Here is a 12,350-nt window from a genome sequence, read left to right as displayed (position 1 = left end):
CTGACCAAAAGGGCTTTGTCAAGGGACGACAACTATTTGAGCTAACATATGACTTAATTGGTGCTATAGATAAAGCATCTGCACGGACCCTCCCTCTGGCGGCCCTCACGTTGGATGCGACCAAGGCTTTTGACAGGGTTAATTGGGTTTACCTGTCGGGGGCTTTGGCTAAGTTTGGCGTGGGGGCAGGGTTCCGTAGGGCAATTGGTTTGCTATATCATAGCCCAGTTGCACGCCTTTTGGTTAATGGAGAACTATCGGACCCGGTTACTATCACTAGGGGGACACGACAGGGCTGCCCACTTTCCCCCCTATTGTTTGATTTTTACATCAAACCCTTTGCGCAACAATTGAGGGGGGAGGCCACTATCAAGCCTTTTTCTTATAAAGGGTGGGAAAGGAAAGTAGCCCTATACGAAGATGACGTGCTTATTATTACTTCAGATGTTGGTACTGCACTCCCCATAATTCTAAAGATTGCCCACTCCTTTGGCCAAGTATCCGGTTACGAAATTAATGATTCCAAAACCGAGATGCTTGTCTGGAATGATGATGGTCGAGCTAAGGATTTACAAGCAGGTTCCTCGATGAGGTATTTGGGTCTACATATTGGGAAGGACATAGAAAAAATTGCTCAAATGAATCTTTCAGCAGTAGCCAAAGAATGCCGTAGGTTATTGCATTCATGGTCTCACATTCCACTATCTTTAATAGGGAGGGTCAATTTAATTAAAATGTCGATTCTCCCTAAAATTTCTTTTCTGTTTGGCACCATCCCTTTGCACTTTGATTACTCTTGTTTAGCTAAATTACAGTCAGACATAACATCTTTTATTTGGAACAACAAACAGGCAAGGATTTCATGGAAAAAGCTTAGGAGGCGATGGGACAAGGGGGGCTTGGCTGCCCCGGATTTGAAATTGTACGCTTGGGCTTTTCAGTTGACTCACTCCCGTATGTTGTTAAAAATGCCTTCAGACTATGGGGTGGGCCTGATGTTCTCAGCTATGTTAGAAGGGGAAGATGTTAGTCAATCGGCCTTTCTCTTCAAATTTGGCAACCCCAAGTACTTTAAAAAAATCAAACTGAAGGTGTTACAGGGATTGGCAAAATTATGGGCCGAAGTCACAAGATCTAAAAAACGAGGATACTTTTGTGATAGAACTCCGCTATGGGGACTACCGGAAAACCCCGCCTGGCCCGGAGATATCTTAGCGGCGCCTATAAGAGACGCAGGCCTAGAGGTCCGGGGAGATCTCTTTTTTGAAGGGGAGTTGCTTTCATGGGATCATCTCCAGGCTAAGATCGGCCCCAATCTATCAAGGTTCAAATACGTCCAAATGTCTAGTTGGACCCAGGCCTATAAGACTCAATCCCTTGAAAGAAACAAATTTCCACTTGGAGGATATAGCCTACTTATTGATAATTTGGTCAACAACCCACCCGGTAAAAAGGAGACCTCACAATGGTATAGACTCCTAATCGAGGAAACGGACGGAGTTTTCAACCTGCCTGACTTGTTGTGGAGTCCTTCAATTTCTGGTCCAAATCTACAAAATCTTTGGTCAGCTTCTTTCGGCCTTTTGTGCAGTATAGTGAAGCCTTCATGGCTACGCATAGGGCATACTATTCTCCCCTCAGATTATCTAAATTTTCTGAGGGCAACCCAATGGCATGTTCAAGGTGTGGCCTTCTGGCAGCATCAGACACCCACATGTTTTTCGACTGCCCTAGCCTAGAGTCATATTGGGCAGCTATCAGTAATACTCTAACCATATCACTGGGTGTTCAGGTTAACATTGACTTGCCTCTTGTGATCTTTGGGATTCGGGAAGGAGTTCAAAGTGCGGCCAAGAACTTGGTGTTCTACGCGGTGTTGTTGGCAAGAAGGGAGATCTGCAGGAAGTGGAAGGACTCGTCGCCTCCCAACTTTAGCGATTGGCAGGCTTCTATTTTGTATACATCACGTATGGACCTTGCTAGATCTGGTAATCAGAGCAAAAGGGCTTTCTGGTATTTGTTATTATGGGTACACTGAAATAGCCGGGTTTTTTTTCCCCCGGGTCCGATGATTACCCTGCTATGGTGCCCCCCTTGCCTTTCGCACCATGAGATTAGCCGGTACCTGGTCCTAGCCCGGGCTGACTTGGCTGCTACCTATACCAAGGTTGCCTATAAGAAGGAAACCGTTTGGTTCTTTGCCTTCCAAGATTGTGACTGCAATAGCTGAGGGATATTGTGTACCCACTATCTCGCTTATATAACCCTGCCAGTTTTGTTATGAACTGAGACAGCTGCATGTAGGTTAATCTGGTCTGGCATTGAAACCATGGTAGCAATGAGGACAAAAAAAAACACAAAAAAAACAAAAAAAAAACAAAGGAGCAGGGGTTCTAAAAATTAGGCAAACAAGTAAGGAGAGGCAACAACACAATAGATTAGCTCTAAGGGAGGGGAAAGAAACATTTGAGAATGAGAAGAGGATGTGTGAGTGGGAGAAGCATGATGGAAAAAGCAAGAAAACACAAAGGAAACTAGAGGGCGACTTCTCTACAGAAGAGATAGAGGCAGCAATATCCACAATGCCCAATAATAATAAGAGATTAGCCAAATGCTCACTACCTGAGTCCTCAGCCGCTGTTATGGCAACACATCACTTTTCATTGTAATATCAACAATGACAATGGAATAAAAGCCACCTCTACCATACACAAACATTGTAATTGAGTGGTCACAGTCTAAAAGAGAACCTTGTTAAATTGCCAGGTTTGCCCACACCTAATATGGCAGCTTTCATTCCAATTGAATTCAGTGTGCGTGGTGTGGCAGCTCTTGCAGTTGTGACGTGTTGCCATGACAGCAGCAGAGACCTCGGTGTGTGTCTGGGCTACACTGTGATCGGTTCCTGTGACCTGTGCTTGTGTGCTGATGCCGGAGCAGAAAAGATGCCGGCAGCACGGAGGACCTCAGGAAGTGCTTCATTCTTAGTGCCACTCGTAATTACTTTGCCATTTCGGGAAGCAAGGAGTAGGCTCTGGTGATGCTGGCCATGCAAGTGGAGAGGTATTGCTTTTTGGATAATGCCAACTAGATCCTGCTGAGGACCAGGGGGCGAGCTGAGCCTGGACCCCAAGGTACGGAGTGAGCTTAATTCAGCTTGCATCAGTCGGGTGCAGACTAGCTAATCCACTGAACATCGGTAACCCTAACATATCTACCCTGAATAGTCTGTTACACACAGGATCTCCCCATATACACAATTTCCTCCACCAGCACTCCAATGGAGGTGAAGTTAGTCTCCCGATATCTTATTAGCGTGTCTGCTGCTTGACTCCGAGATGACGGCAGTCTCACAAGGGCCAAGACAGGGATGTGTCAAGATGGTTGTCATTGAAGTGGAAAGAGGGAAAAGGGGTGGGGAGCAACATGAGGGATGGAGACAAATTGTAGAGAGCCATGCACTCGGCAGAAAATAAAAAACAAGCACCAGACAAGCACTGTGCAACCAAAAGCTTAAAAAAAGTCCTACAATGCGGATGAATACAGTATTTGGGCCAAGGGAGACTGATAAGAGAAAGACACAAGGACCAACATGAAATAGTATGCTACAGCAAATAGAAATGGAGGAAAAGTAAGTAGCAAGCACAGGAACCAATGAAGAGCAAGGGAAGGGATGTAAGCCGCTTTTAAGATTTATATTATCAATACATTTCACAAGCACAAGGCAAGCACTGTGCGGGCGAAACCTAAAAAGGAGAAAATTATGTGCAGTCGTCTACGCCCAACATAGTAGTGGGAAGAGTCCCACTGCTGTGTATCACTGGGCATGGCAGTGGGTACACTGCTTTCTTCCTGTAATTGTGCACTTCAATCCTCCTTGGACAGACGTCTGATCATGTAAGTGTCAGGTCTGCTAGTTTTGGGAAATTGACAGTCTGTGGCTGTCATTCAGAGCTAAGGCCTGCCCTTAGTGGTAACAGATAATTCATCACTTCTTGGCAGCTGGAATGCCCCTAATCCGCACACTGCTTCCCCAATGCCAGAAACCCTGTTTGTCTTATGCGGTGCATCAATCTGCAGGAAATTGTCTCATGTGCAGTAACAGTCAGAAACCAATGGCTCAGTGAGATTAAACTAACTCGGGTTGAGTTGAGAAACTTTGCCCACGATCCTGTACTTATATTTTGCAGTAAAAGTTTAAACCATTGTGTAAATCTAGAAAGACACAAATTGGATACCCACTGTCTGTGCCCTGCCTAGGGGGATGGATGACAAGGCATCTTTCGTTCTCAGCCCTCACATCTAACATGTCCGGCGCTATCATCATGCAAGGATCGATCGCAAAAGCCCTGAAAATTGGTCAAATCACATAAAAAATGGACCCTTTACCGCTTTCAAACTATAGACCAAATTCAACCGTATCCTGTCTTAGTGAAGCAATAATGTACTCAGGGGCCAATTCACAAAGGACCTCAGCCACAAGTGTGGAGGCCCCACACTCATACCGGGGGGACTACACTCATAGCAAAGCCTCAACAATAGGTAACTGCAGTACGGAAGTGCCGGCAATAGTGCGAGGTCCCCGTCACGATTGTAGGGCCTCCCTCACGAGTATGGAGGCCCTTTGTGAATTGGGCCCAGCGTCTATATCACATTAACGAAAATCATCTGCTAGCATCAACCAGGATTTATGACAGACTTCAGTGCTGAGACATCTAGGGTTAAAGTGTATATGACATCAACCACATCTTAGATGTAGGTAATTCTACCCTGCTGATTTTACTAGCAATCTTCTGCCTTCGATTCAATCAAATGCTAGAAATTACTAGATATTCTGGAAAGTATAATGAGAATCAGAGTCCAAGTCTTATAAAGGTTCACCTTCTTCCATTCTGAGAGAGAGTAAGTAGTGAAGATAGGACATCCCACATCCAAACCCAACATGATGATGTGCAGGGTCCCACACTGCTCAACCTTTAACTAGAACCACTCAATTTATTATTAATAAACCTGCGTATTACAATCTGTTAATACACTGATGACACACAACTATATTTATAGATCTAATTTGTAAAATATATCCTCACTCAGTGTGCATGCCTCGCTTCTATTCAAGCGTGGATGGTATGCTTAATCTTCAGAAAACTGAATTCTTGCTTATCACTTCTAACCACCAGAACAGTTCTGATCCAGCTATCTTGAATTAGCAAGTATTCAATCTCTTTATTCAAAAAACAGTATCTGAAGTTATCTTTGAAGTTATCTTTCTAGACCTCTCCCTCAACAAGGAAGAAATCCACATCTGCTAATCACTACTTACACTGACTGACTCTTGAAGGAAGATAGCATTTAAAATGTGCTGCAGGGTTTTCAAGGCAGTACACCGAAAAACAAAATACCGTACTTGACTTACAACTTGATCAGACGAGGCTTGAGAAACAAGGATTTCCTCATGGTATGTTATGTGTATTTGTAAAGCACACTATTACTCATGGGGGCATCGTGATGAGGAATAGGTGTGTGTGACTAGCCTGCAAAGGGTAAATGGGGTTAGATGAAGAGCCATCTCTTCAGCTTCTTGCAAAACTCAAGAAGAGAGGAGGAGTTTTGATGTGCAGCAGGAGGTCCTTTCATGCTTTTGGAGCAATGTATGACAAGACCTGCACCCTGGATCTGTATCTGTGTATGGGTGGGATGTGTGAGAGTAGAAGTCCAAGAGAGCGGAAGAGAGTTGGTGGTTGATCAAAGGAGATGTGTGTGTTCAAGTAGTCAGGGCCTAAGTTGTGTAGTGTCTTGTAGGTGTGTGTGAGGAGTTTGAACTGGGCCCATCTGAAGGAATCCCGGAGTGTGTGAACTTCATGGTAGCATCTGTTTCTTTTGTGATGATGGCAGCCACAAGGCCTGGGCCAGTTCTTCTGCTGAAATGGGAAGATGAGTTTCTAGAGTCCCCGCATCTGGTTGAGGGTCAAAATTGCCATATATGGAGGTGATATTGTTACAGAAGAATTTGTAGAACTTGTCGCAGTGGTCTTGTGAGGGGGTGATGTTGCTGGTGATGGCTGCAGGTGTGGTAAAGTGTTTGATGATGGTGAAGATTTCCTTGCTGCTGTTAATGTTGGTATTGATGCAGTGTAAGAGTGTTGTGCACTTGGTGATACAGATCTGATAGTGGCAGCATTTCAGGGCGAATTTGAAGGTGTCTTTGACCACGGTATCCTGCCTTATTCTCCAATTTCACCCCTATTGCTTGCAGTGAAGTTTTGTCAGCCTGAGTACCCACCAGCTTGCGGCCGGGCTCTAACCATTGTGTTTCGTTTGAGGGGAGGCAGGGTATCAATGCATGCACTGATCCTGCTGTTGAAGTTCTTCATGGCTTTGAGCAAGTTGGTATGATCTGGCCAGAGGGCGGACATCTAGTCTTCTTCAAGGATGTTTATCCGGCTATGGCGGGCAGGCCTGGTGGTGGTAGCTCTGCTGTGATGCAGGATGTGGAAGCTGAAACTGATGAGGGCATGGGTGGGTCAGGTCATGTGATGGGTGAGGCCAAGGTTTTGGAGGTTTGTCTTGGGGGACTGTCAAGTTCAGGTCATTGCTATCTTCTATGTGAATGTTTAGCTTTCCAAGGAGGATGTAGGTGCTGGAGAAGATGATGAGGGGTGCAATGAAGTCCATGATGTTACGGTGTGGTCCTGGTGGTCTCATTAAAAGGGTTCTGTGTAGATTGAAGTTGGTTGCGATTTGTAGTTTGAACATGAGGTGTTCCATGTAGCTTCTGGGTGTGTCTGTGGAGATGGTGCAGCTGACAGTGTCCTTGACGAAGGTGAGCGTACCGCCGGTCTTGATTTGATTGTCCTGCCTGGTGATGTTGTAGCTGGTGGGGAGAGCTATTGGGATGTACAGTGATAAGGCTGGTGTCTTCCATGTTTCTGTCTATAGTTCAGTAAGAGGTGCTAGATTTCGGTGGAGAGTTTGGTGAGTGTTTGGGTGTTGAGAGTGCATGTGGGTTGCTGTGCATATATTGTTTAGTTTGTGTGTAAGTGGGAGAGAAGTGTGTTGGGTACTGTTGGTATGGGAGTGATGAGAGGTGTGTGGGTGAGTGCTTGAGTATTTGCTGGAGCCCATCCCTTCAGTGTTGTGCAGTGCTTTGTGACAGCACTGCGGTAAGCGGCAGCTGGGGTTGAGGGCAATGGAGGTTGTCGCAGGGTATCAGAGGGTTGGCGTTTGACCAGGGATCCTGGCGCTATATGAAGTCCAGGCACAAATGGGAGAAGATAGGCTTGCCTTTGACACAGCTTGTGCCGCCTACAGCAGGCCCACTGTGTACATGAGGAACGCAGCCTCATCCACAATTAAAGAGATACTGAGAGGGGGAGATTCACAGGAGGCTGTGGGCAGGGCTGAGGTGGGCAAAGAAAGTGGGAGACTGGAAAAGTGGGAAACACGAGTGCTGGGGCAGAGAAAAATTGGGAAAGGTCGAGACAGACCAGTGTAATGGACACAATAACGGGTATCATTAGGACAAAAGGCACAAAACAAGAGGCACAAAAGCAGTGAAACAAGGCAGGAAAATGGGACAGAAAGGTACAAATGAGAGCCAAGAAACAAAGCAACTGGCACAAAGGAGTATCCGAAAAATGGGATAGAGAGGCACAAGAAATGAACCAACTGGCACAAAGGGGAAGCAGAAAAATGGGATAGAGAGGAACAAGAAATGGAGAAAGCAGTACAAAGGAGAATCCGAAAAATGGGCAAAGAGGCACAGAAAAATGGGCCCACACACACAGATGTCACAAGCACAGCTCAGCAGCATAGGAACAGTCACAAGCAAGGGAGCACAGACTAAACCTGAGGTGGAGTGAGAGGGTGAGAGAGAGAGAGGGAGAGACAGAGACAGAGAGAGGGAGCTAGCAGGAGTGTCAAAGTGCTGGAACCAGACACAGAGGTAAGTTCTAGGGCTACAATGAACCTGCTTAATGACTGGCCCTTTCTGTGGCCAACATTAAGTAGGTCCTGGGAGGGGGGGTGGAGCAAAGGGGAAGTGGGCAGGCTAAGTGGTGTGTGGGAGGCTGTAGAGGGGGAAAGCAGGAAGCAGTACCTCTCGGGGCAGGAAAAAAGCAGAAAAGGCAGAGACAGAGCAGAGAGCAGAGCAAAAGGCACAACAACGGGCACAAATAGGACAAAAGGCAGGAAGCAAGATACCCAAAAGCAGTAAAAAGAGGCATAAAAATGGGACAGAGAGGCACAATGGAGAGACAAAAAATGAAGCAAAAGGCATAGAGGAGACACAAGAAACAATTCAAAAGGCACAAAGAAGAGGTAGAAATATGGGACAAATAGGCAATTAACAGAGAAAAAGCCACACATAACTGTCTGAAAAACAGGCTAAGAAGCACAGAAAACAAAGGGCACACATAGAGAGATTTCACAACCCAGGTGAAGAGGCACAGGAACAGAAACAGCCAATGGGGCACAGAGAAAACCTTTGGAGGAGCAAGGGAGAGACAGCAAGAGAGAAAGAGAAAGCAACCAGGGGAGGAGCTAGGTAGGAGCATCAAGGTGATGGTGCCCAATGAACAGGTACGTCTAGGGCTAGGATGAACCTGCTTACACCCTGGAAACATCAAAATTCAGAAATGTTCAAGCTGGAAAACAATCTTTCTAAGGTGTCCCTACAGTCCTTTGGAGCTCCCTCCCTACTTCCTTCAGAATTCAACCATCCGTTGTTGCTTTTAGGAAACAACTGGAGAGCCTTTATTATGTCAATATCTGGACTTATTGCTTTTTCATTCACACTGTGTTGGGTCAGAAAAGTCCTCTGCATGATAATAGACATGTAGCCCTGCCCTGTGTTGGACTGCAAATGTGTCTAGCCGACTCCTTCTAGCATTGTGCATGTTAAGTTAGCATTTGCGGCGCCATTCTGTCTTTAGCTGCCATTTTGTACTGTGATCGAAAGTAAGCTTCTGTCTCATTTACTGGCTGCCTCAGCAAAAAGCTGCTTCGAGTTACTTCTTCTTATCGTATTTAAGGTTCAATCCTAATGCACTAATAAATAGCTTATACTGTCTTTGCATGCCTTTCCTCTACCGTAGCCCTGCTCCCGCACTAGAGAGTGTTGAGCCTGAGCAGGTGGTCGCGAGTAACCCGGGTGGCCCAATTTGGGTACTTCCTTCAGTTGGCGCCCTGAACAGGGACTCCATCGGGCTGACCCATCTTCACCCGCGGACGGGTGGAAAGGATGGGGCCACGTCAGGTCAGATGGGCAGAGCGGGGATCCCTGCATGATAGAGCCTAGTACTCGAACTGCCCCGCCTGTCTGATCAGTCGGTGCCTCGTCCAGCGGTCATCCCGGCTGGGGTTCTGAAAGGCAAAACCCTTGGATCTGACAGTTTGGTCCGAAGAGTCGGCAGTGGAGAATAACTTTGTTTGACCTTTGTGCACCAGGTGAGTTTGACTTGATTCTTGGTGAATATGGCGCCATTTTGAATAATCTTGAGTAAGTTCTGAAGACCAGTTCTTGGCTTGCTTGAACTTGGTAGGTCTGCATACCATTTAGATACAGAGTGTCTGCGGACACTCTGCCAGGCAACGTAATGGATTTGGCTTACTCTTGAAAATACCTTTGGCTTGAGCCTGTCTCTTTGGTGCAGTCCAAGGACTGACTCTTGTTTTCCTTTGTTTGACGCGGTCTGAGCAACAACAAAAGGGGGTGTATTTGCGAGCCAATCGTCTGGTACGAATAGTGAATGTGTCTTCTATTAAGATGCCTTGTTTGAGTAAATTGTGGTGTTTGGGGTGCCGTTGTTGTTCTGATGTGGCTCGATAGGAGGAAAGACAACCTGCACCTCCGGAAGGCACCCCAAACTTTGATATGTATACCAAGCATGGCATTGGCCCTATTATGTTTAGTACACTATGGCACAAATATATGAGGGACAATGCCGAGCTGCAGTGGCCACTAACAGGTACCTTTGATTAACAAAAACTGAATTTCCTGCAGGATAAATTGTTTGCATAGCGAAGTAGACAGTCGATGTTTGATTCTCTTCTGGTATGGCAAAAGGAAGCGAGGCAAAGGCGCATGAGAGCAGAAAAAGAGGCCCGGAGAGGGAAGATGCAGACAGTGACTCAGAAAGCAGTAGCATATGATACAGAGAAAATAGAAAAAGGTGTAGAGTGTGCTAATAGAAAGTTTTGATTGCAATGTGACAAATCCTATGCTGCCCGGGAGGAAGGCGAAACATTCATGGAGGAGCTGTTGGATGCTCAACCTCCACCTCCCTATGCCCCCCAGAGAATATACCCTGTTGTCCCGAGGCCTCAGTCTTTCACCCCTCCTGCTTCCACCTCTGGTTCTTCTGCTCTTGATCTGCCTGGTTTAGCTACAGCACCTCCTGGTCTTTCTCTAGCTTCACTTGCCCTGGATGCAATGACTGCAAGTGCCCCTGCTATGCCTACTGTTTCCGCTTATGCTCTTTCTCCATCCCTCACACCCTCAACACAGCCATTAATAATGTTAGTGCCTGCCCCTTCATCTATTGTGTCCTCCTCAACTGTCTCTTCCCCAACCTTGCTGAGTATTGGGATGCTGGTGCGTTGACCGGATGAAGGGAATTGGCCAGCAGCTAGAGAATAAATGGAGTGGGCTCTGATTCGATCTGATGTGGGGAATTAGGAGAAAAAGATGGTAGCTGACCAGGCTGCACAGTGGGCTCGGAATCCGATTTACAGCATGGAGGATGTATGGAGTGTGGTGAAAGATTATGAGCCCTTTGTGCAGCAGCATGCCCTCAAGCATATGTCGGCCACACTAATAGGGTTGTGGGAACAGTGCTTTAATAGTGTTGCACCTCAGATAATTTATGACATCCGGGACCGTGTGTATGCTGCCGACATGGCTCCTAACAACGTTTTTAGTAATGTTGCCACACTGATTGGTTATCGAAGTAGGTTACAACAGAAAACACCAACGACAGTGTCCCAGTTTCCGATGAGGGAAGTACATCCTATTTTTCATCCTGAGATACCGGTGCTGCGTAATCAGCATGATGCTGTTATCAGACAGCGAGTAGAGGCCCACTTTCAAGAACAATGGCTTTACACTCCATGGAAAAGGGGTGAGGTTTTAGCTCTTAAAAGTCGGTTGCCAGACCCTAGGCAAAATCCGACTGCATATTACAAAGAATTGACAGAGGCTGCCTCGTCAACAGTGATGACATTGACAGATATTGAGATGTTTTCGGTTTGTTGGTACTGGTGGATATTTGGAGACAGGTGCATACACAGGACCACGTTGTGGAGTTGGGTGGCACTTGGGATGAAATCAGAGCATGGGATAAAGAGAGGAAGCCTGGTGAGAAGCCTAGGGCTGAGATACTAGCCTTGCAGAGTCGCATTATTACTTACATGCATTCCCTCATCCCTCCTAGACAAGTAGATTGGGACAGGTTAGCAGCATGTCTTCAGAAGAAAGATGAAAGTTTATCTGATTTTTTTTTACTAGGGTTGAAGGTGTGTTTTGGGATTTCAGTGTGTAGTGTAGTTCCTATTTCCCTTATAGGCTCTGAGCATTGGGATAATATACACTATAGTTTTTTGATAGGACTAAGGTCAGTATACCTCTATTAAGTACATTAAACCTAATTACTTGTGTACCAGCTAACTCAGAGGTCACTAGAAACTTCTCGAATAAACAAGAAGGGAGTAGTTTCTGACAACCGCATAAACATGACAATTTTGTTTCCCTTAGAATCGAAACATGTCTCAGAATCGTGGAAACAATAGATAACAGTTTCACTCAGTCAATCGTGCATGCTTAGTTTCTTCAGAGTTACACAGAAATAGATAGACGGGCGTTTCAATTAAAGGATTTATTGAACAGTCTTGTTTCTCGTGTAAGAGATATGAGCTGTTACAATCATTAGACAGTAAGCAAGATATAATACGCACAGCGTAAGCAGTAAGAAGAAATAATACTGCAATAGCATTGTCTTTTAGCTATAATATATATATTTATATATACATACATAAATAACACAGGATAAAAAGTGAATACTCGTCTGATGCTTCTAAATAGTTCTACCCCAGTGTACCTAACCTAAGTGTAGTACAAGGTAAGAAGTAGGTGCTGTTATCTATAGAATGGTATATACTAAGTGTATATGCCAAGAGTCCCTCTAGGTTCTAGTCAGCTCCATACCTTAGAACGAGAGAGGTGGGAATCTCTTTCCGAAATCTCAAACTCCAACACCCCGCGAAGGGAGTCAGAACACTGGAAGCTGTATTCTCTGCCAGCAGGGATGACAGCGTCTGGGTAGTGCGGCAGGCGGGGACTCGAATTCCTTCCGAAC

The sequence above is a fragment of the Triturus cristatus genome, chromosome 4_2, assembly GCF_964204655.1.
Source record: "Triturus cristatus chromosome 4_2, aTriCri1.1, whole genome shotgun sequence".
In the NCBI taxonomy this organism is placed as follows: Eukaryota; Metazoa; Chordata; class Amphibia; order Caudata; family Salamandridae; genus Triturus; species Triturus cristatus.
Note: the sequence above shows the minus strand (reverse complement) of the source record.